General features: G+C 43.3%; 1 protein-coding gene across 5 annotated transcripts in view; it reads right to left on the reverse strand.

Moving 5' to 3' along the window:
- Window positions 1-21572, reverse strand: part of dop1b (DOP1 leucine zipper like protein B) — a 133230-nt gene extending 111658 nt beyond the window's left edge. For 4 of the 5 annotated variants that reach the window (XM_041211835.1, XM_041211836.1, XM_041211834.1 and 1 more), the window contains exon 1: window positions 21163-21564. The gene's annotated coding sequence lies outside the window, so the exon portion shown is untranslated. Of the gene's footprint in view, window positions 1-21162 lie in introns of all 5 variants that reach the window. The other variant, XR_005945888.1, reaches the window with a different exon arrangement.
- Window positions 21573-23950: the final 2378 nt, after the last annotated feature.

Here is a 23950-nt window from a genome sequence, read left to right on the forward strand (position 1 = left end):
AGAAATCACCAGCTTCAACACCTCTTTGTCCTTTTGTCTATGACATCTTTTGGTTATCTCCACCTATCACTAACCCTCTATACAGCTCTACCTGTCCTACCCCCCATTAAATCAGCTTATATTTCATCTCTTTTCTATTTTTCCTTAGTTCTGTTGAAGAGTCATACAGACTTGAAATGTTAACTGTGTTCCTCTCCACAGATTCTGTCAGACCTGCCGAGTTTTTCCAGGTATTTCTGTTTTTGAATAGCACTGATGAGCCTGGCTGCATCAAAAAACAGGATTTTATGATAGTAAACACACACGGTTAGGAAAATGAATGGAGAGCAGGCTCACATACCCCCTGCTCCTCTTTCATATGTTCTTAAAGGCCTCAAGTGAGTTCCTGAGTTAGCAGGACATCTTTGTCTTTTTAAGCAGAGGTAGTCCCTGTGAAGATCCACCAGTGCCTATGCAGACTCACAGCACGAGTAACGACTTAGAAAAATGACGTCAGTGCTGTTCACACCTTTCCAACTCAACTGGTCCTTGACACTACATCACGAGGGAGAATTACAAGAGGAACGGCAGGAGAAATTCAGTGTTCCTGCAGGCATCCCATAAAGTAAACAACGGGCTTTAGAAAAAACTGATGAGGATAAGCAAAATGTCCAAAGATGCAGATTCCAATAAATAAGTTGACTAAAACTACTTTCATGCAGGCAGTCACATATATAACAATTTTGCGACAAACAGAAGGAACTCTCTCACACAACTTGCAGAAACACCATTGGCTGCTGATTCGCCCAGGTGAAAGCAGAAACCCTTGTATTTACCCTGGCAACCACAAGTAGAAACTTGCAAAAAGGAAAGTATGAAATTTATCTCGACCCAAGCTAAGGGGAGCAAAATTCCCCAAGATATTGGTATAAAAATAAAATGCTACAGGTGCTGGATATCTGAAATAAAAATGAGAAAACAATGGAAATACTCAGCTTAGGGTCTTATGGCAACATCTGTGCGTGGAGAAAGAACATTTCAAAAAGACCTTTCATCAGAAAGGTCTGAATGGACTTGAAACATTAGCTCCATTTCTCTCTTCACATCTGCTACCAAGCCTGCTGGGTATTTCCAGCATTTTCTGTCTTTATCCCAAGCTGTTAATATGACTTTGCCATCTTTCAGTTGTGACCACTGGCACTGCAGAAGCTATTCTCTTGGTCCCACATCTAAAGAAGGTGTGCATGTAGACATGATACAAATTAACCGACCCACCCCTTCGATCCATCATCCCCTTTCAGAGCAGAGAGGTAACAGTAAAGGAAATGTGGGAATATTCATAGTGGGAATGGGGAAGGTTAAAACATAAGGAATATTCAAGAAAAAAAAATCATCAGGTGCACATTCCTTTCTACAGTGAAATCTCCATGCGCCAAACTTGGATGACATGAAATTCCACTTGTGTTGAAGTCACCAACCATGCCACCAGCAGAATAGCAAAAGCGATAGAACAATGCCTATGATTAGCCAAAATTCCACAGTGGTCGATCCCAGTTTAGCTGAAAGGTAATGCCTAAATCCTTCGCAAAAGGGAGGCTTTTGCATGCAAGCAAGCTGGCCTCTTCCAACAGGGAATCATGTGCCCACACCGACCAGAGTGGAGTGGTTAGACCGAAACACGCTCAAATATGGAACGCTATTTAATATGGAAACATTATTTCACATCGAGATGTCTCGGTAGCATTTTAAATGCCTACAAACGCAGTCTCTATCGGGTAACATAGAGAAACATTCATGTGGCACATTGGGCCTGAGCAGCTATAATGAAGCCCTGCTTAACCCGAATTTCAAGGCTGTTCTCCTGGGATTTGACTCAATTTATTCTAACAATATTGCTTTGACAGTTTAACACCTTAAATTTTACCTACACAGTTTAGATACACTGCTTCAGCTCCACCAAGTTGCCTGTAGGTAAACTCAACATAAAATACATGAATTACATGGAACTACACTGAAACTAGCAAACTCTCAGTTTGCGAACATGGTTCTAAAATTGATCAAATTAAAGATTGGGCAATCGATTCCAATAAAAACTTTTGATTTTTAAAAAATTATTTGATCATCATGGAACGCGGGCATCATTGGCTAGGTCAGCATTTATTGTCCACCCTCAATTGCCCTTGAGAAGCCGGTGGTGAGCCATCTTCCTGAAAAGCCACAGTCCAGGTGGTGTAGGTACACCCACAGCGCTGTTAGGGACTTGTCCGGCATGACACGTTTCCAAGCCAGAACATCATGTCACTTAGAGGGGAACTTGCAGGCATTGGTGCTTGTTTCTGCCCTCCTTCTAGGTATTGGTGGTCATGGGGTTGGAAGGTGCCTTGGTGAGTTGCTGCAGCACATCTTGTAGATGGTCCATGCTGCTGCCACTGCACGGTAGTGGTGGAGGGAGTGGATGTTGAAGGTGGTGGATGGGTGCCGATCAAGCGAGCTGCTTGGTTCTGGATGTTGTTGCGCTTTGAGTATTGTTGGAGCTGGACTCATCCAGGCAAATGGTAGTATTCTATCACACTCCTGACTTTTGCCATGTAACTGATGGACAGGTTCTGGAAGTCAGGTGGACAGTTACTTGCTGCAGAATTCTCAGCCACTGATCTGCTTTTTAGCAGAGGATGTATGTGGCTGGTCTAGTTCTGTTTCAAGTCAATGGTAACCTCCTGGATGCTGATGGTGGGATTCAGCAATGATAATGCTATTGAACATCAAGTGGAACTGATGAGGTCCTCTCTTTTTGGAGATGGACATTGCGTGGCACTTTTGTGATCTGAGTGTTCCTTGCTACTTATCACCCAAGCCTGAACAGCATCCAGGTCTTGCTGCAATTGGACAGGGACTGCTTCATTATCTGAAAAGTTACAATTGGGAATGAACACTGCAATCATCAGCAAATATCCCCAATGCTGACCATTTGGAGGGAAGGTCATTAATGAAGCAGTTGAAGATAATTGGGTCTAGGACACTACCCTGAGGAACTCCTGCAGCAATGTTCTGGGGCTGAGAAGAATGGTATCCAACCCACAACCATCTTCCTTTGGCAGTGCCACATAACATGGAGGATGACCTCAATAAAGATGGGATTTCATTTCCACAAGGACTGTGCGGTGGTTGCTCCTGCCAATACTGTCATGGACAGATGCATCTGTGGCAAGTAGATTGATTTGGATGTGTTCAAGTAGGTTGTCCCTTCACCATCTGCCACAGGCCCAGTCTGGCCTTTCAAGACTCAGCCAGCTCAGTCAGAAGTGGTGGACATTAAAGTCCCCTACCCATTCCATGCCATTGTTACCGTCACTGTCTCTTCCAAGTGGTGGAGGTTACCGATTCATTACCACATACCGCCTTCCCTCAGCTAACCAGTAGTAAGTTTCCTTGTCTATATTTTACCTGTTGTTGACGATGCCCAGGGTCACTCCTAGCCAACAATGCCACCGCCTCTGATCAGTCTGTCCTGCCAATGGGACAGGACATACCCAGAGATGGTGATGGGGGTGTCTGGAACATTGGATTTTGAGATAGATTTGGTATGAAGATGTTAGCCTGCTGCTTGACTAGTCTATGGAACAGCTCACCAAACTCCCGAGATGTTAGTGCTTTACAGAGTGCACTGGGCTGTGTGTGTCTTTGTTGTATCCAATGCCTAGGTCAATTATGGGTTTTCCATCCCGCTTTACTCTGATACAAACGAGCCGTTGCTAGGCCATTTCAGAGAGCAGTTAAGAATCAACACCATTGTGCGCATATGGAGTCGCACATAGGCCAAACCAGATAAGGGCGGCAGATCTCCTTCCCTAAAAAGGAATTTGTGAACCAAGTGGGTTTTTGATGACAATCTGGTAGTTTAATAGCCACCGTTATGGAGACCAGCCTTTTAGTCCATGTTTATTAAATTCCCCCAGCTGCCATAGTGGGATTTGAACTCATGTCTCTGGAGCCCAGTAACATTACCACTATATCACTCATCCTGGCATGCTTTTTAAAAAGGCAATGCAGCTGCTAGATAATCCTGCAAGTTCCACTGAAAATAAATTGACAGCAATATATTATAGGAAGATATAAGTAGAAGCTAAGAAGAATACAAGAAAATATTTTAACAAAATGACAGGGAAAAGGAGAGATGGTATATGAATACCACATGCCCAAATTTGATGGGGGAATGGTACAACCAAGGTGCAAACCACAAGATCCTTTGATCCAGCCTAATAAGTTGCTGCTCACTCTTCTGATTCCTGCCCTAGAAACCTCCTGGTTCTAGAGGACTAGAATTTTTTTTTTCCCTATTGCTGGATTTTAACAAGTATAGATTTGTTACAGGCAAGTTGCACTTGAAAAACAACGAGGAGAATTGTGAAGAGGCTTCAGAAGACATCAATGACTCAGAATTGATAGCGTGTAGGTCGTGGCAATGGTGAACAGATTGAAAGAGAAAGGAGCTCAAGCAGGATTGGCACTTTACCATCTTATGGAATATGTCAGTCATTGAATTTTGTACACCAAATGGCCCACTATCAGAGCAGCAAAGGCAGCTGCCAATTTATTTGTTTTTTGAAAAATACAAATATATATTCTTCTCTCTCTTTTTCCTTGTGTCAACTCTTCAGAGCGTGAAAGAAGGGATGGGAATTTTCTGACAATAAAAAACAAATTATCCTGTCTCCTTGCGCCCACTAGCACCCCCCCCACCCCCCACCCCCCCGGCTTTTAAGTTATTTGGCTCAAAATCCTGTCATGAAGCTATGCTCCATTATTTTTGAAAATAAGATTTTACAACTTTCAATTGACTGGAAGTTTTGCAATTTGAACTGAGACGGAGCAAACTGCTTAAAAATGCAAGGCCACGATTCAAGCTGAAGCTGAGAAACAAACAAATCACCATCATTGGGAGTATTTAGAGAGATATTTCCTATAATCCAGACAGCCATCAAAGCTCGTCTAAAGAAGAGACATTAAAATGCAAAGTACTTAATATTGAAACAATGGCTGCCACAGGCAGACATACCCAAAACCTCTTGAAATTCTTCAACCATTATGTAATTCCAAGGCAAAGCTACCCAGCCACTTGAGGGAGATTGCAAGAGACACAGGAAATGGCAAGTCTTCAGCAGAGGGAGCAGGCTGAAAGCTGCTCTCTCTCCCTCCCTCCCTCTCTTTTCGAATGACAGTGTGGCCTGGTTTGAGAAGCCAACTCTACCAGAATCCTACCAGCAAGCCAAGGCCTCTTAATAAATGTAACATCTTCTACATCTGATCGCATCCAAGAAACCAGCCAACCCAAATCGGCCGCCACATTTAAAACCTACAGCTCAAGGACAATCAAAGGACCCTTAACCATATATTCTTGTACCTTTTTAAAAAAAATTGGACTCTAACTCCCTTTATCTCTGCTGTGCGCATGTGTACCCAGATGACTGCATGAGGGCCGAATGCTTGACATTGCGATTTTATTATTTTTCTTGGGTTTAGTGGTTAATAATTCTGCTCACTGAATCAAGAAAACTTGTTTGATTAGCTCCTTATTGCAGAGAGTTAAATACATTCCAATTTAGCAAATGCACGTCCTCATAAAAAAGAAACCTAAACCTTTAGATAAAAGCAAACTTAAACCTTTGTTGTGACCAAGGAGGTTTAATAGACGGTAGCTAGTTTATCCCTCTCATCTGGTCATAACAACCCACAGAGTGGTCTATGCGCTTTGTAGTTTCAATTTGTATTCTGTTGATCTTTTCAGGGATAAAGCCACTCAGCATTCTAGCTTAAAAAAAATCAATTTACATGGTAATTTGAGATAAATTAACTGTATTCTCAGCTTTCGCTATTGGGTTTTGAAAAGGTAAATAGGTTTGGCCACAAAACAAAGCTCAGAGTTAAGACTGACATGATGAGATGCATCCATGCACTGTATTTAGCCTGGTTTCGACAGAACAATTTCTAAACTGAAGTAGTGTGTGCATCGAGCTTGAAATGGCCATTATTCAGCAAAAGCTTGTGCAACTGTGCACGTGAATAATCAGTGACATTTTAACAGTGGTGCAATATGATGTAAGCATCACCAAAATAGCATGCATTTGTTCAAGGGGTAGGTCAAAGTGGATCTGCAGTTTACTCATCCTGACGGCAATTATTTCCACTATTACTTTGGCCCCTTGTAGTTTTTCTTCTATAGAACGTCATGACAATTTGAGAAATATGGTTCTTCCATTATAGTTCCATCTAAAGTCACATCAACTCAAAAAAATTCATGCCTTTCATTCTCACTTTTAAAAAACTCTTCATTTGCATTACTTCATGTTTAACCTCTGTCCATGAACCTATCGTAGTCTCTGTACTCAAACTGTTCCTTGTTTTGAAGGCCATGGCTACTTTCTATATAATGCTCAATTTTCAAATGAAACTCGTTGCTATTCCCTGCCCCCAGTCTGTGCTCAGGAGGCTGATCGCAAACAATGTAATATAAAGGGACACAAAAATAAATCGCAACTTTTATTGGCCATGTCAGGAAAAAGCTAAACAGCACCTCAACTCCGATGGGTATCCAATGTTCCTTGCTCAAGAAACACTGGTACAGGCTCGGCTGTGAAATCCTCAAAGTCAAATATCCTCCCAATATTTGCCACAGGAAGGATTACCACTTCATTGAGGTACGAAAGAATTGCTAGCACCCATGGGACCCTATCTCAGCAACAGTCTGAACTGCAGAAGAAGGAAAAATAAACTTGCAAGGGCAAAAGAAAAATTACAAGAACCACTTGAAAGTGCTTGAAAGTCTGCAATGGGATAGAATTAGGGTAAACAGGTCATTATCCAGTGACATCTACTTTCACAGTGTGTGTAGATTGTATTCCTATTTTCACTCCGTCAGTTGTGATTTCACCTATTCTCACAGTCAAACATCTGAATACCATTCACTGCCTTGTCTCTCATATGAAACATCATACACAGGCCACCTTTTGTTCTCCAGAGTAATGCCCCAGAGCGAGTCATTAGTGAGCTTGTACTTTTTCCTGAGACAGGCCCGAACTGAAAACGGAAACAGAAACGGAACCTTTTCAGTTTCTAGAAAAACTAAGGCTGAAAGAAAAAACTCCTAGGAAACTGAAACTGGTTGAAAACAGATGAAAATTATGCAGAGTCATCTGAGCTCAGGTGATGATCCCAGTGGTGAGTGCAGCTAGACTGAAGACGACAGAGACCGGATCCAGGAGCTGGGAATAGGCAAATACACAGTTGCTGCAGGTGTTTCTATTACCTGAAGGTAACATTAGTGGATATGGGCCATCAAGACCATCATAAACAGAGGTTCGGCAGATATGTGCCATTCTGGTGAAGATGGTGCTTGCGGAACTCGGTTTGGGTTGCGTGCTGCTAAGTCACCTGGGGATCAGGCTAAATCCTGGGAAGAGGAAGAACTGGAATTCTTCGTGAGAAAGAGAATTTGAAGAACTCTGGGTTCGAGATAGATGATGTACAGGCTGAGTGGACTGCTGCATAAAATTTTAAGATCTGTCTTAGTTGTATGTGCCATTTAATATACAATTTATAGTTCATTATCAACCACAATTTACCTGTTAATTCATGTTTAACTTAAATTGATTTTGGGTTTGATTGTTAAAGTAAAAACTGTAAAAAGTGAAATTTTGTCCTTCGGTTTTTCATTGGGGTCACTCAGTAAACTCGGTTCATTTGTTTGTTGGTCTGCACGACTATCATAACAACACTATGAAACACAGTGCAAGATCACTTTATAGTGCAGTCAATTTTCAGAATCTAAAGAGGAATTCAGCTGATAAATCATTGCTGTAGTCAGGCTGAGGTCACTGTCACATCCACGTAAACTAAGATTTGATTATTGTAGTCTTCAAACATGATTAATGAAAATTCCCTGTGCAACTTGGAGCTCTTATTTTGTGAATAAAAGATTGTTTTATGTTAAAATGCAGAAACAGCACAACAGGCAGATGAACACAATTGGAGCAGTCTTGTTCATGGCCAAAGGAGAAACACAATGCTTAAGTAAGTGATGTGTAATAGGCCATCACAAACTCACAGCACCACAAAATAATGAAACATTTAGTGGCATAAGTTAATGGCTTTGAAATATATCATTTTCTGCTTTTCTAATTTTAGAAATATATGATCTTACTGGTCTACCCATCAAAGGTGATCAGGACCAAATCTGCTCATGGGACATAGTAAGTCTCAGCCTTCATAGCACTCTCACTACAGAGTCAAAAGGTCTGGTTCAGAAACATGAACAAATAATTTAGCACCAGGATGGCACTGAAAGAGTGCTTTACTATCAGAGGGGTCTGTTTCCTCAGGTGTGACATTATATCAAGACCAGTCCATCTTTTCAGGTGAACATGAAAGCACTAATTTGAGCGAGGAGCTCTTCCTCATGTGCTGGCCAATATTTACCTCTACCAACATAATTAGGAAAAAAATCTCATATCTCTTTGCTATTGGTGGGACTTGCTGTGCTCAAATTGGCTGCCATATTTCCTACAATATGACAGTGACTACATTCCAAAAGTACTTCATTAGCTATCAGACACTTTGCAAATTCTTGAGGCCATGAAGAGTACTACACATATGCAAATCTTTTAAAATCCCAGTTAATGGCCTCCTTTAAAAAAAAACACAACAGCCATGAGCTCAGCTTCCAATTGCCCCTCTAAGGGTAAATTACCCCAATTCCAATGATCCAGTTGAAATGAAGAGTTCATCACTGATGTGGAAACCATGAGGACAAAGCACTCTGCAGTCCACCAAGTGTGCAAATTGGGGCCTGAACCCATCAGGCCTCTTGAAACTGGTTTCCAACTGACTGCACTGCATGCTGTGGATGCTGCGCTTAGTTTTGTTTGTTTGTTTCTTCTCTTAGCCTTTTTTGTCTTAGATGTAAGACAACTTACCCAGTGGTGTTAAAAGGAATTGCTGGAGATTACCAGCAAAAAAGACAAGTTAAAAAACAAAACAAATCCTCATTCCCTTAAAGTACAGACAGAAGGGAAAGGAGGTCTAGTAGGGCAGAGGTCGTGTCCCTACCATTGGGCCAGAAGCTCCAGATTCAAGTTGGACTTCAGGACTTGATGGCCATGGGAAACGCATGCATAATGTGACCAAACAGGTTGATTATCAGGTAAATCCTTCCAATACACCTCAGGAAAGGTGGTAACAGTGGGAGAGTTTCCTGGTCAGCCATACTGCAAAAGGCAACGGCAAACCACTGCAGTACTTTGCCAAGCATAATCATGGACCAATCCATTGGAAGTCCATGGTTGATGATGCCTTCTTAGGCAAAGGAGGAGGAAGAAAGCCAGAAGGAGCAACACTGGATCCCCTGACTGCACACTAAAATTGCAGGCCAATGCTAGCCCTTATTTGATACCCCACCCACACCTCCCAGATTCACCTTGGGCCAGTAGACAACTTTCATCCTCTTCCGCACCTGGAGACTGTTTCTTGGGGCATGACTGGCACCCTTCAGCATGCCAGTTGCATCCTGATGACACATGATGACCAACTTCTTCCACTACTCAACAGCATTAGTCTTGGCTTGATGGTTCTTGGCCACCAAAAAAAATCAGGCACAAGCCAATTTTCAGGCCTGTGAGATGTACTTGGCCAAAGACCAGTTAGTTGGTTTGTATCGTGTTTATATAGTACTTTATATTCTACTCCACGTGTAGATACTGGTAAAATTGTGCATGTCTGATGGGCACTTTGTGAGAGGGAGTTGGGATATGGCTTTGTAGGGGAATCAGGATGGGGAAGGAGGGGAAACAAGTTATTGGTCTGAAGTAAGGCAATATGAACATGCATCAGTGCTTCATGTACACTACCTTCAAGTCCTCTCCCCTTAGTCCTTAAAAAATAAAAACTAATTCCTATTGACAAGATAAATTGGGAAGGTAAACAATTTAAAACATTCACATTCTTTTTCACAATATTAGACCAGGTCTCAAGTCTCTCAGAATCTCACAGTGCAGAAGAGGCCCTTCAGCCCATCGAGTCTGCACTGACACGAGAAACACTTGACCTACCTACCTAATCTCATTTACCAGCACTTGGCCCGTGGCCTTGAATGTTATGACATGCCAAGTGCTCATCAAGGTACCTTTTAAAAGGTGTGAGGCAACCCGCCTCCACCACCCTCCCAGGCAGCGCATTCCAGGCCGTCACCACCCCCTGGGTAAAAAAATTTTTCCTCACATCCCCCCAAACCTCCTGTCCCTCACCTTGAACTAATGTCCCCTCGTGACTGACCCTTCAACCAAGGGGAACTTAGTTGCTCCCTATCCATGCCCATCATAATCTTGTACACTTCGATCAGGTCGCCCCTCAGTCTTCTCTGCTCCAACGAAAACAACCTAAGTCTATACAACCTCTCTTCATAACTTAAATGTTTCATCCCAGGAAACATTGTGGTGAATCTCGTCTGCACCCCCTCCAGTGCAATCACATCCTTCCTATAATGTGGCGACCAGAACTGCACACAGTACTCCAGCTGTGGCCTCACTAAGGTTCTATACAACTCCATCCAACATGACCTCCCTACTTTTGTAGTCTATGCCTCAATTGATAAAGGCAAGTGTCCCATATGCCTTTTTCACCACCCCACTAACATACCCCTCCATCTTCAGAGATCTATGGACACACATGCCAAGGTCCCTTTGTTCCTCAGAACTTCTAGTGTCATGCCATTCATTCAATACTTCCTTGTCAAATTACTCCTTCCAAGGTGTATCACCTCTCACTTTTCAGGGTTAAATTCCATCTGTCACTTATCTGCCCATTTGACCATCCCATCTATATCTTCCTGTAGCCCAGGACACTCAACCTCGCTGTTAACCACCCGGCCAATCTTTGTGTCATCCGCAAACTTACTAATCCTACCCCCCACATAGTCATCTATGTCGTTTATATAAATGACAAGTAATAGGAGACCCAGCACAGATCCCTGTGGTACGCCATTGAACACTAGCTTCCAGTCACTAAAATAGCCTTATGTCACCACCTTCTGTCTCCTACAACTAAGCCAATTTTGAATCCACCTTATCAAATTACCCTGTATCCCATGTGCAGTTGCCTTCTTTATAAGTCTCTCATGTGGGGCCTTGTAAAAGGCTTTGCTGAAATCCATATAAACTACATCAACTGCACTACCCTCATCTACACACCTGGTCACCTCCTCAAAAAATTCAATCAAATGTCCCTTTGACAAAGCTATGCTGACTAGCCCTGATCAAATTTTGCCTCTCCAAGTGGAGATAGATTCTCTCCTTCAGAATTTTCTCCAATAGTTTCCCTACCACTGACATGAGAACCACTGGTCTGTAGATCCCTGGCTTATCTTTACAACCCTTCTTAAATAGCGGAACCACATAAGCTGTTCTCAAGTCCTCTGGCACCTCCTCCGTGGCCAGAAAGGAATTAAAAATTTGGGTCAGAGTCCCTGCGATCGCCTCCCTTGCCTCCCTCAACTGTCTGGGACACAAATCATCTGGGCCTGGTGATTTGTCCACTTTTAAGTCTGCCAACACCTCCAATACCTTGTCACTCCCTATATCAATTTGCTCAAGAACCTCGAGTCTCTCTCCCCGAGTTCCATACCTCCATCCCCATTCTCTTGGGCGAAGGCAGATGTGAAGTATTCGTTCAGCGCTCTACCGATGTCCTCTGGCTCCACCCATAGAGTGCCCCCTGGTCCCTAATGGGCCCTACTCTTTCCCTCGTTATCCTCTTCACATTGATATACTTGAGATTCTTGTGTCATTTACTGGGGAAGAGTGACTAAGATGACCTCCCTTTGCCTTCCTCATGCCTATTTTTCATTTCCTAGATGGTTGTGACCTAACCAAGGGGAAGGCTTTACGGGAAGGGGTGGGGTGGGGGAGGTGGGGGAGATGGGGGAGGTGGCGGGGAGGGAGGGAGGGAGGGCACCCGCATCTAATTGGACACAAGTATCCCTGCTGCATGTCAATCCATGGTATTGGGCCCAAACCCACCCATTCCAACTCGGAGGTAGGCATACTACCACTGAGCCAGTGATCACACTGTCCGGATACAAGTATCCAGCTGGAGGACCACCGAGTATCTAGGAACAATGTTCTCGTCTCCACTTGCTATCTGGAGTGGGACTCAAAATGCATTTTGACTCAGAGACAGGACTGCTAACACAAAGCCATAAACTCACTGCTGTTTATAGTGTAAATGTGTCAAATTCATCATTCTAACAGTCTCTGCCAGGAAAATATTCTGTTCTGTTCAAAACGCACATCATACTTTGCAGCAATTTAAACCAAGTCTCTCAAAATTCCAGTCCATGTGGTATACTCCACAGCATAACTCAACATTAAATACATTTATTAGAGTACTGGATTAAATCGTAACTTAACACTCGAAAATTAAAGCAATATGAACCATTAACATTTAACTTATCAAACTCCACATCAAGTGACCGTGACAGCTAAGTCACTTCAGTTGACATAATAGATATCAACTGCCAAAAAGATACAGGGATAGATTGCAGATGCCAAATGGTCTGTTAAATATCTGAAGAAGAGCTGTCAGAAAAAAGATGCCAGCCAAATTTACTTCACATCGAGACATTCTTAATTTCTGCTTCCTTAACCCGAGACTCTGTGGACTTAAGTGACCCCTCAGCAGATACTGAGCGTACAATAGCATTAAGCACATCAGTTCTTAAACCGAAGTGTAAAATCTGGATCACTGAATTCCCAATGACATTGCTGAAATGATTAAAAAAATTAAAGGGGCAATAATTTAATAATCTTAAACCTCACTTATCGAATACTTAGGTATTTACATTTTGAGCAGAACTGCAGAGAATTAGTCTACATAGCGAAAATATCCCAAATAGCAGGGGAAACAAATTGGCATCTTGACAAAGTGCCCCAATGGAACTTTTTAATTATAATTAATTCACCAGCTAATTTCATAAGAAGCAATAACTAAACATAGGGTGGAATTGCATGGCCCCATCAGGGCAGAGGCAGGTAAAATGCAACGAGCTGTTCATTGACTTTGGCGGGACTGTAAAATCCTGCCAGCGTAAAATTCCACCCATAGAAATAACAGAACACAGAAATAGGCTTTTAGCAGACAAAATCTATAATGGAGGAAAGGCGGGGTTAATAAAAATGAAAGTATATGGATTTAATTGCTGTATACTGTTGCTTCCAAGCTTAAAATTGGTGCTAACCTCCTCTTTCTAATCTGCATTAATTGCAAAACATCACAAAACTGAGCCAGGCCATGTCAAAAGTGATTCAACAACACAAGCAACTAAACCCATCCACTAATAAAAAGTCAGAACAAACGCAGTGCTTCTGATTTCAAAATAATGGAAAAAGGCTCTGTTTATTTCAGTGACACAAAGTTTAAAATCTCAGCTGCAGACTTTGCTGGCATACCTATGCTGTGCATGTTAAATTTGGTCTCGAAATGAAGAGGTTTATTTACCTCAGCAGCTATACAAAAGGAATTGTTCATTACATTACTCAAGTTCAGCTTTTAAAAGAAAACTGAAAACATCATTTCTTGGACCTAAGATCACATTTCAAAAACATTATGCAATTTTCTTTTATCAGTAAGCATACATATTTGTTACGTGTGAAAATGCCATTAAATGAATTTATCACTGTGCTATTCTACAATGCTCATGTCTCGGGACACGTTACAAGATGCCCAAAAAATCAACGCACACCAAGTAGGGGTGGATACAAGGGATTATGGCAAGGCAAGAGGGGATGGAGATCAAAAGCACAGCTGTTGTGAGGATTCTGATGAGGGGGACGACAATGGTGTAGCGGTACTGCCGCTGGACTAGAAATCCAGAGACCACAGGTAACGCTCTGGTGACCTGGGTTCAAATCTCGCCACAGCAGACGGCAGAATTTGAATTCAATAAAAATCTAGTACTAAAAGTCTGATGATGACCATGAAACCATTTTCGATTGTCGTAAAAACCCATCTGGTTCACTAATGTCCTTTAGGGAAGGAAATCTGCTGGCCTACATGTAACTCCAGGCCTACATCAATGTGGTTGACTCTTAAATGCTCTCTGAAGTGGTCTAGAAAGCCACTGAGTTGTATCAAACCGCTGCAAAGCCTCAAAAAAGGAATGAAACCAGACGGATCACCCGACATCGACCTAGCACCGGAAATGACAATGGCAATCTCAGCCCTGTCGACCTTGCAAAATCCTCCTTACTAACAACTGGGGGCTAGTGGAAAGCTGTCTCACAGACTAGTCAAGCAACAGCCTGACATATTCATCCTCACTTACAGACAATGTCCCAGACACCACCAGCACCATCCCTGGTAGCACAGTGGTATACAGTCGGAAAAGAGTTGCCCTGGGAGTCCTCAACATCAGCTCCAGTTCCCATGAAGTCTCATGGCATCAGGTCAAACAAGGGCAAGGAAACCTCCTGCTGATTACCATGTACCGTGTTTCCTCAGCTGATGAAACAGTGCTCCTCCATGTTGAACATCACTTGGAGGAAGACAGAGGGTGGCAAGGGCACAGAATGTACTCTGGGTGTGGGTCTTCAATATCCAGCACCACTACTGACTAGGGTGGCTAAGGGTGCTAAAGGACATAGCTGCTAGACTGGGTCTGTGGCAGGTGTTGAGGGAACCAAGAGGGAAAAACATACTTGACCTCTTCCTTGCCAACCTGCCTCCACAGATGCATCTGTCCATTACAATTTCAGTAGGAGTGATCACCACACAGTCGTTGTGGAGATGAAGTCCAGGCTTCGCATTGAGGATACTCTGCATCATGTTGTGTGGCACTACCATCGTGCTAAATGGGATAGATTTCAAACAGATCTGGCAACTCAAGGCTGGGCACCCATGAGGCGCTGTGGGCCATCAGCAGCAGCAGGATTGTACTCAGAACACAATCTGTAATGTCATAGCCCAGCATATCCCCCACTCTATCATTACTATCAAGACAGGATATCAACCCTGGTTCAATGAATAGTGCAGGAGGGAATGCCAGGAGCAGCACCAAGCATACCTAAAAATGAGATGTCAACTGGTGCAGCTACAACACAGGACTACTTGTGTGCCAAACAGCATAAGCTGCAAATGATAGACAGAGCTAAGCGATCCCACAACCAACGGATCAGGTCTAAGCTCTGCAGTCCTGCCGCATCCAGGCATGAACGGTGGTGAATAATTAAACAACTCACTGGAAGAGGCCCCACAAATACCCCCATCCTCAATGGAGGAGCCCAGCACGTTAGTGCAAAGGATAAGGCATTTGCTGCAATCTTCAGCCAGAAGTGCCGAGTGGGTGATCTATTTCGGCCTCTTCTGGAGATCCCCAGCATCACAGATGCCAGTCTTCAGCCAATTCAATTCACTCCACATGATATCAAGAAATGGCTGAAGGCACTGGATGCTGCAAAGGCTACGGGCCCCGACAATATTCCAGCAATAGTACTCAAGACTTGTGCTCCAGGACTTGCTGCATCCCTAGCCAAGTTGTTCCAATACAGCCACAACACTGGCATCTACCTATGTGGAAAATTGGCCCAGGTATGTCCTGTACATAAGAAAGCAGGACAAATCCAACCCAGCCAACTACCACCCCATCAGTCTACTCAATCATCAGTAAAGTAATGGAAGGTGTCATCAAAAGTGCTATCAAGTGGCACTTGCTTAGCAATAGCCTGCTCAATGACACCCATTCTGGGTTCCACTGGGGTCACTCAGCTCCTGACCTCATTACAGTCTTTGTTCAAACATCAACAAAAGAGCTGAACTCCTGAGGTGAGGCGAGAGTGACTGCCCTTAACATCAAGACAGCATTTGACCGTGTGTGGCATCAAGGAGCCCTAGCTAAACTGGAGTCAATGGGAATCAGGGGGAAAACTCTCCACTGCTTGGAGTCATACCTAGCACAAAGGAAGATGGTTATGGTTGTTGGAGGTCTGTCATCTCAGCTCCAAGACATCGCGGCAGGCATTCCTCAGTGGAGTGTCCTCAGCCCAGCCACCTTCAGCTGCTTCATTAATGTCCTTCCTTCCATCATAAGGTCAGAAGTTCGCTGATGATTGCACAATGTTCAGCACCATTTCAGCACCATTTGTCCTGCTTTCTTATGTACAGGACATACCTGGGCCAATTTTCCACATAGGTAGATGCCAGTGTTGTGGCTGTATTGGAACAACTTGGCTAGGGATGCAGCAAGTTCTGGAGCACAAGTCTTGAGTACTATTGCTGGAATATTGTCGGGGCCCATAGCCTTTGCAGCATCCAGTGCCTTCAGCCATTTCTTGATATCATGTGGAGTGAATTGAATTGGCTGAAGACTGGCTGAAGAGTGACTCCTCTGATGCTGAAGCAGCCCACGTCCAAATGCAGCAAGACCTGGACAACATCCAGGCTTGGGCTGACAAGTGGCAAGTAACATTCGCGCCACACAAGTACCAAGCAATGACCATCTCCAACAAGAGAGAATCTAATCATCACCCCTTGATGTTCAATGGCATTATCATCACTGTCAACATCCTGGGGGTTACCATTGACCAGAAACTGAACTGGACTAGCCATATAAGTACTGTGGCTACAAGAATAGGTCAGAGGCTAGGAATAGTGCAATGAATAACCCACCTCCTGCCTCCCCAAAGCCTGTTCACCATCTACAAGACAAGTCAGGAGTGTGATGGAATGCTCCCCACTTGCCTGGATGAGTGCAGCTCCCAAAACACAAGAAACTTTATACCATCCAGGGCAAAGCAGCCCACTTGATTGGCATCACATCCACAAACATTCACTCCCGCCACCACCAACGCACAGTATAAGCAATGTGTACCATCTACAAAATCCACTGCAGGAATTCACCAAGGTTCCTTAGACAACACCTTCCAGACCCATGACCATTACCATCTAGAAGGCCAAGGGCAGCAGATAGATGGGAACACCACCACCTGGAAGTTCCCCTCCAAGTCACACTCAATCCTGACTTGGAAATATATCACCGTTCCTTCACTGTCACTGGGTCAAAGTCCTGGAACTCCCTCCCTAACAGCACTGTGGGTGTACCTACACCACAGGAACTACAGGGGTTCAAGAAGGCAGCTCACCCCCACCTTCTCAAGGACAACTAGGGATGGTCAATAAATCCCTAGCAGCTCACAACCAATCTAGAAAAGCCAGTGAGGCCCACATCCCATGAATGAATAAAAACAAAACCCTATAAAGTCGAAAAATGGCAAGGTGGAAGGGGTTCAAAGCAGGGAACAGCAGTTGAAAATGAAAGCTCCAACACGGGAGCAGAATGAATAGGGAACAAGCAGTAATCAGGCACTGGAAAACACTTGCTTGATCACAAGACTAGAGAAAAAGTTGGAAATCCAACATGGGGAGGCCATGGAAAAAACTGAAAGCAAAATGGGGATTTGCACTCAATCCATTGGGGCAAGCCAAGCCAATAGAGGACAGGGATAATGGGAGTAAGAGATGCTGAAACTGCTTCTTTGGGATAAAACATTTCAGCCCCACTTTTGCTTCCGATTTTATCATGAAAGAAACATCAACAAAACAAGCTTTGCAACAAAAACTCAAAATAAAAGAACCAGAAATACAAGCTAAAGGTCTTCATTCAATCAGCTAGAATTTGCAATTAATATTTTAGACTGGAGGATAAATAAAGTAGGGCCAATTACCAGACGCTACATTTCTGACCATGACAATTGCTCAGTGCTGGAGATCCAATGGTTGTTATTGTAACATTGGGTGTGACAGGTGTAGGGTCTAGGGTTTAAAGGTGTGTTTTCTCTGCAGAAGTAGCACTATTTCCATGCAGTTCTGATTTTTACAGATGTTAGAGTTCATGCAGAATAACTGCAGTCAACATTGGACCAGACACCAGAGCGAAGCAGTGTAAAACTGACTGCAGAAAGGAGTTCTAATTGTGATTCAGTTTGGGAGTTAACTCACGATTTACATCACAAATTAGCTTCAGTGTTTTTGGAGTTACATGAATCATGCTCAACAGCTTTAAGCCAAGACCACTTTGCAACAACATTAAGAGTGCATTTGTATTCTAAGTTCAAAGTCACTTACCAAGGCAAACAACAAATTATATTTATGTAGCGCCCTTAAAGTAATAAAGCTTTCCAATGCATTTCACAGGAACATTATTAAACAGAATTTGACACCAAGTCATGTTGGGAGCTATCTGGGAGCTATCAGGGCAGATGACCAAGCGCTTAGTCAAAGAGGTAGGTTTTAAGGGTCTGAAAGGAAGAAAGAGAGCCAGAGAGGCTTAGGGAGGGAATTCTAGAGCTTAAGGCCTCTCCACAGATGCCAATGGAAGGGAAATTAAAATCAGGAATGCTCAAGAGGCAAAATTTGGAGGAGCAGAGATATCTGGAGTATTAGGGGGCTGGAGAAGATTAGAGAAAGGGAGGGAGAAGGTGATGCAAATATTTGAAAACAAGGATGAAAATTTTACTTCCAAATGGAAGAAATGCTGACTCCTTTACAAGACACAAGCACTCCAAATTAAAAAGGGTCATTTTAAGTTATATTAGAAGTTAGCACTGTTCTCCTTAGATAAAAGGAGGCTAAGAGGAGATTTGGTAAAGATATTCCAAATCATGACTGGGAACAGTTTCTCCTTATTCATTATGTCCAGGCCCATAATGATTCTGAAGAATCGAGAACGAAAGGATACAGATTTAAAGTAATTAGCAAAAGAAGCAAAAGTGATATAAGAAAAATCTTTTTCATGCAGACAACATTTAAACTCTGGAATGCACTTCCTGAGAATGTGGTGGAGGCAGGTTCAATCAAAGCATTCAAAAAAGACTATTATCTGAAAAGGAAGAATGTGCAGGGTTACGGGGAGAAGGTGAGGAATTGGCACTAAGTGAGCCGGTGCAGGCATAGAACCATAGAACACTACAGCACAGAAAACACGCCATTCGGCCTTTCTAGTCTGTGCCGAAATATTATTCCGCTAATCCCATTGACCTGCACCTAGTCCATAACCCTCCAGACCTCTCCCATCCATGTATCTATCCAATTTATTCTTAAAACTTAAGAGTGAGCCCGCATTTACCACATCAGATGGTAGCTTGTTCCACACTCTCACTACTCTCTGAGTGAAGAAGTTCCCCCTAATGTTCCCCCTAAACCTTCCCCTTTCACCCTAAAGCCATGTCCTCTCGTGTTTATCTCTCCTAATCTATGTGGAAAGAGCCTACTCACATTTACTCTGTCTATACCCCTCATACTTTTGTAAACTTCTATCAAATCTCCCCTCATTCTTCTACACTCCAAGAATAAAGTCCTAACCTGTTTAATCTTTCCCTGTAACTCAACTCCTTAAGACCCGGCAACATCCTAGTAAATCTTCTCTGCACTCTCTCAATCTTACTGATATCCTTCCTGTAGTTAGGTGACCAGAACTGCACACAATACTCCAAAGTTGGCCTCACCAATGTCTTATACAACCTCACCATAACATTCCAACTCCTATACTCAATACTTTGATTTATGAAGGCCAGTATGCCAAAAGCTTTCTTTACAACCTTGTCTACCTGTGACGCCACTTTCAGGGAATTATGTACCTGAACTTCCAGATCCCTTTGTTTCTCTGCATTCCTCGGTGCCCTACCACTTACTGTGTATGTCCTACCTTGGTTTGACCTTCCAAAATGTAACACCTCACACTTTTCTGCATTAAATTCCATGTGCCATTTTCTGACCCATTTTTCCAGTTGGTCCAGATCTCTCTGCAAGCTTTGAAAGCCTTCCTCGCTGTCCACAACACCTCCAATCTCAGTGTCATCAGCAAACTTGCTGATCCAATTCACCACATTATCATCCAAATCACTGATATAGGCAACAAACAACAATGGTGCCAGCACAGATCCCTGAGGCACACCACTTGTCACAGACCTCCAGTCTGAGAAGCAATCATCCACTACCACTCTCTGTCTTCTCCCACACAGCCAATTTCAAATCCAGTTTACAACCTCTCCATGGATACCAAGTGTCTGAATCTTCCGAACTAACCTCCCATGTGGGACATGATTGACTGAATGGCCTCCTTCTGTGCTGTAACAATTCTGTGATTCTGTGATTATTGAAAATGCATTTAAAAATTCAAAGCAAGATAACTGTAGTATAGCCATAACCTATTACCAAAGAAAAATTATGCAAACCAATTAAACTTAAGCAAAATAGATTGTATCTGAAATTTCCTCTCAGCTAATTTGCTTAAGACTAAAACAACATTTCCAAGCAAAGAGAGAAAACTAAAACTACAATTAAAGTTGTTTGTAGGACTAGAATAACATTGGTCAGTAATCCACAATGCGGGAACAAATGTTGGAAAGCAGCAAACAGATAAATAACATCTTAAGTGGTCATTCAAGAGACAGTTCTTATTATATATCAATATTATTTGTGAATGGGGCACAAAGCGAAACAACAGAACTGGAATTTACTTGAAACAAATGTTGAGAGAGAAAAAAAAGTGCTGCTAAATCTATAAGAAAATGGGGGGGCCAACGCGAAACTTGTCTTTTTTGAGTTACAAAAAACTAAAAAATCACAGCAAATTTGAGAACAAACACTGAAAAGAGTAAAATCTATTTCAAGGTCTACAATAAAATGAGACTTCAACCAATTTCTAGGGGCAAAAAATCCTTTGTACGAGTTAATCAGCAGGAAAGCAGACTGGCATCCTTATTGTACTCTACATATCAACAACAGAATAAGTGTAATCACGTTAAACTGCGAGCATCATAGAGAAAGAGGAGTAGCTGTATGCTGGATGCATTTTCAGAATCGTCCCACATTACTGCAACATAGCTGCTGCTTCTTGTGTGGATGGTGCAAAAGCCAGACATTATTACAACACCGCCTTTAAACACAGGGCCAGATCAGCGGCAAAATAAGAGGTTAAACCATTGTTGTCCCTTTCACTTGCACAGCTCGACAGAAACAACGAAAAAAGGAAAATACTGAAAGAGCGAAAGGGGTGGGGGGGGGGGGGGGTTGAGATGGAAGAGAGGGAGGAGGGAGGGAGACACAGACACACACAAAATGGGCCGCCGTGAGGCAGCTACTCACCAGCCAGCCAAGCACAGCACCGTAAGAAAGGGGCTAGGTGACGAGAGCTTTGCTTTGCTCCCCTCCCGCTCCACCGGAGGGTTTACTCGGAGAGAGCAATGTTTCGCCTGCACTGACTGGAGTTGAGCTGGAGCGTTCCACGGCAGCCGCCGGTCAAACAGAAAGCGCTGACATTTCCGCCTCTGGCTCCCAGCATTTCCGCGGACTGAACAGCGGGGGAGCTCACCAGTCGGAGTCTCACTGCTCAGCTCGCACCGCCGGCGCCCCGGGGCGTTTCCCTGCGCCCCCCGGGGAAACTCTTCCTCACCTGGGAAGCGCGTCCCGAGACCTCCCTGAGAGGAGGGCGGCTCTCGCCAGGCACGGATGTGGCACAACCCAAATCCCAGCCGATCCTACAAAGCCTGTTTCCCTTTCCAAGTGAATGGTTCCCACTTGACAAATGCCAAAGTGATGGGAGGGAGAAGGTTACGTATCTACCCGTGTGTGTGCTGGTAGCCGGCTGGCTACCTTCAATCGCAATACTCCTAGATAAACCATTGCAAGTTTATATTACTTCTATCGTTTAAATCATCTGTAACCACTTTTCAGTTCATTTGCTTTCTTTTTTGCACGTTGTTTTATCAAATCCACCCTTTTGTTCCTTCTCACAAGCTGTTCATTTGCCATATCTTCCGGTTCTGATGATAGTTTGTGTCTGAAAAGTGAACAATTTTCCTATTTACAAATGGTGGAGAAAGAATTGCAGGAATTTGGGAAAACGGCAGGGAAAATGGGATCATTTGGATCAGTCTACAAAAGAGCTGCCACAGACTCAATGGGCTGAATGGCCTCCTTGTGTACTGCATTACTCTGATTCCTTGTCTCGCTGATCATCTGCAGCATTTTCTGTTTGTGTTTCAGTATTCCAGCATCTCCAGAGTTTTTCTGTGTTAATTTCCATGTTGGGTCTTACATGCCCCAAGTTAGGTTTTCTGACTACTTTATCTCCAAGAAAAAGTTCCTTTGAATCCATGATACATTTTCACCATCTACCTTGCCTCAGATCATCTGCCACTCAAACCCTGTACCTTTATGACCTCCAGAATATACTATTCCCATACTGGCCTGGATATTGTGGCAGCAATGACAACAAAATTGTCATTACTCTTTTGAAACTGGCATCACATTCTGACATTTGCACATGCACAGTTAAATGCAGAAATCCAAAAGTTGGCATCAGTGATTCCACACTCCTCCATAGAGCTTGCTGTTACAGTGCTCTCAGTATACAATCAATTAGAAATCACTGAATTGATGAGAGCTTGTCCTTCTGCGCTATCAGTCTCACTGTACAAGATATTGAGTGATATGTAACTGGGTTTTTTCTGATGTGCTAACATTATATGTGTTGCCTCACTACTGGCTGCAAAATCCAGGTCATTGACTTCATCAGCCTCTCAACCACAACCCTAAATAAACTTTATCCAAAACTCTTCTACCTGTGCACTGTCCCATCCTTTCCATCAACTAAACCTAAATCTGGAATTCCCTCCCTAAACTCCATTTTAAGACCTTACTTAAAATTTATCTCTGACCAAGCTTTTAGTCAGCCCTCCTAACACCTTATTTTGTTGGCTTTGTGAGTTCTGTCTGATTATGCCCCAGTGAAGTGGCTAATGGTGTTTTTCCCTATGTTAAAGACTCTATGTTAAAGACACCTATGTAAGGTGTTGTAGCGTGGATGTTCATCCTCTACATCCTAATGACAGAAAGGTTAGCAAGTGTGCCGAATCAATCTCCTTCCTGAAAAGGTCTGAAGTAGTTCATACACTCTAAAGTAAATTCTTTTAGTAGCAATGAGAGTTATTTTTTAAGTGAACTAAATGTGTTGTCCCTACAAATATTTCCAATAAGCATTATCTTCAGCAGTACAGAATTTGATGATGTAGAGGAGCTTTGTCCACATCCCTGACACTGAAAAAGTTAGTTGTCAGGGTCACTTCATCCTGGATCCTGAGAGGAGTATAGTCAGACTCTTTAAAGGCAATTCAAGTGTTGTTGATCGGGGCATAGATGCCTCCGTATCTGTCGGACATGAAGTTCCACAGGTTTCTGATGCTCTGCAGGTCCATGATGTCCAACTGGTGGAAAAGTGGCTTCAGCTGCTCCTGCTGCAGTTTGTGCAGCGCCTCTTGCCCGAGGTCCCTGTCCCGGGCGATCAGGTACACATCCCCCTCGATCTGTCGGCACAGAGCCTGCACCAGTGCCAGGCCAATGCCTTTGCTGGCTCCAGTCACCATGGCCACTCGCTTCAACAAGTTAACAGGGAGGTTGGGTTCACTCGGTGCTGGCGTTCAGAGCTGGAACAGACTAAAGCTGATTGGCAGAAACATGGGTTCAGATATTGTGGTTTAAAAAATAATGATGTCCCACTGTCACTGAAACTTAGAGCAGGAAGTTGCTTTTTCAACTGCCTGCAGAAAATGATATAAATCCTCAGCAGGCTAGACAGCAATGCTATCTGAGTTTCCCTCCTCCCTCCATAAGCTGTCCAACACCTGCAGCTCACTGAGAGACTCAACATTCAACAACATGGAAGGACATAAAGCTGCCTGACAGATAGATACCCAGTAAGCTCAACAGAAAGGTTACTGCTTGTCCATTCCAGTGTCAGTAATTTTTGACACATCGTAATTAATGCCAAACAACTTCTCTGACACTGATCTCCCACAATGATTTCAATTGGCTGAGGTGCTCATCCACAGTTCCAGATTGGACAAGGTCAGTGGGGGTCTTGACTCCGGCTGCC

This window comes from Carcharodon carcharias, chromosome 18 (genome assembly GCF_017639515.1).
Source record: "Carcharodon carcharias isolate sCarCar2 chromosome 18, sCarCar2.pri, whole genome shotgun sequence".
Lineage (NCBI taxonomy): Eukaryota > Metazoa > Chordata > Chondrichthyes > Lamniformes > Lamnidae > Carcharodon > Carcharodon carcharias.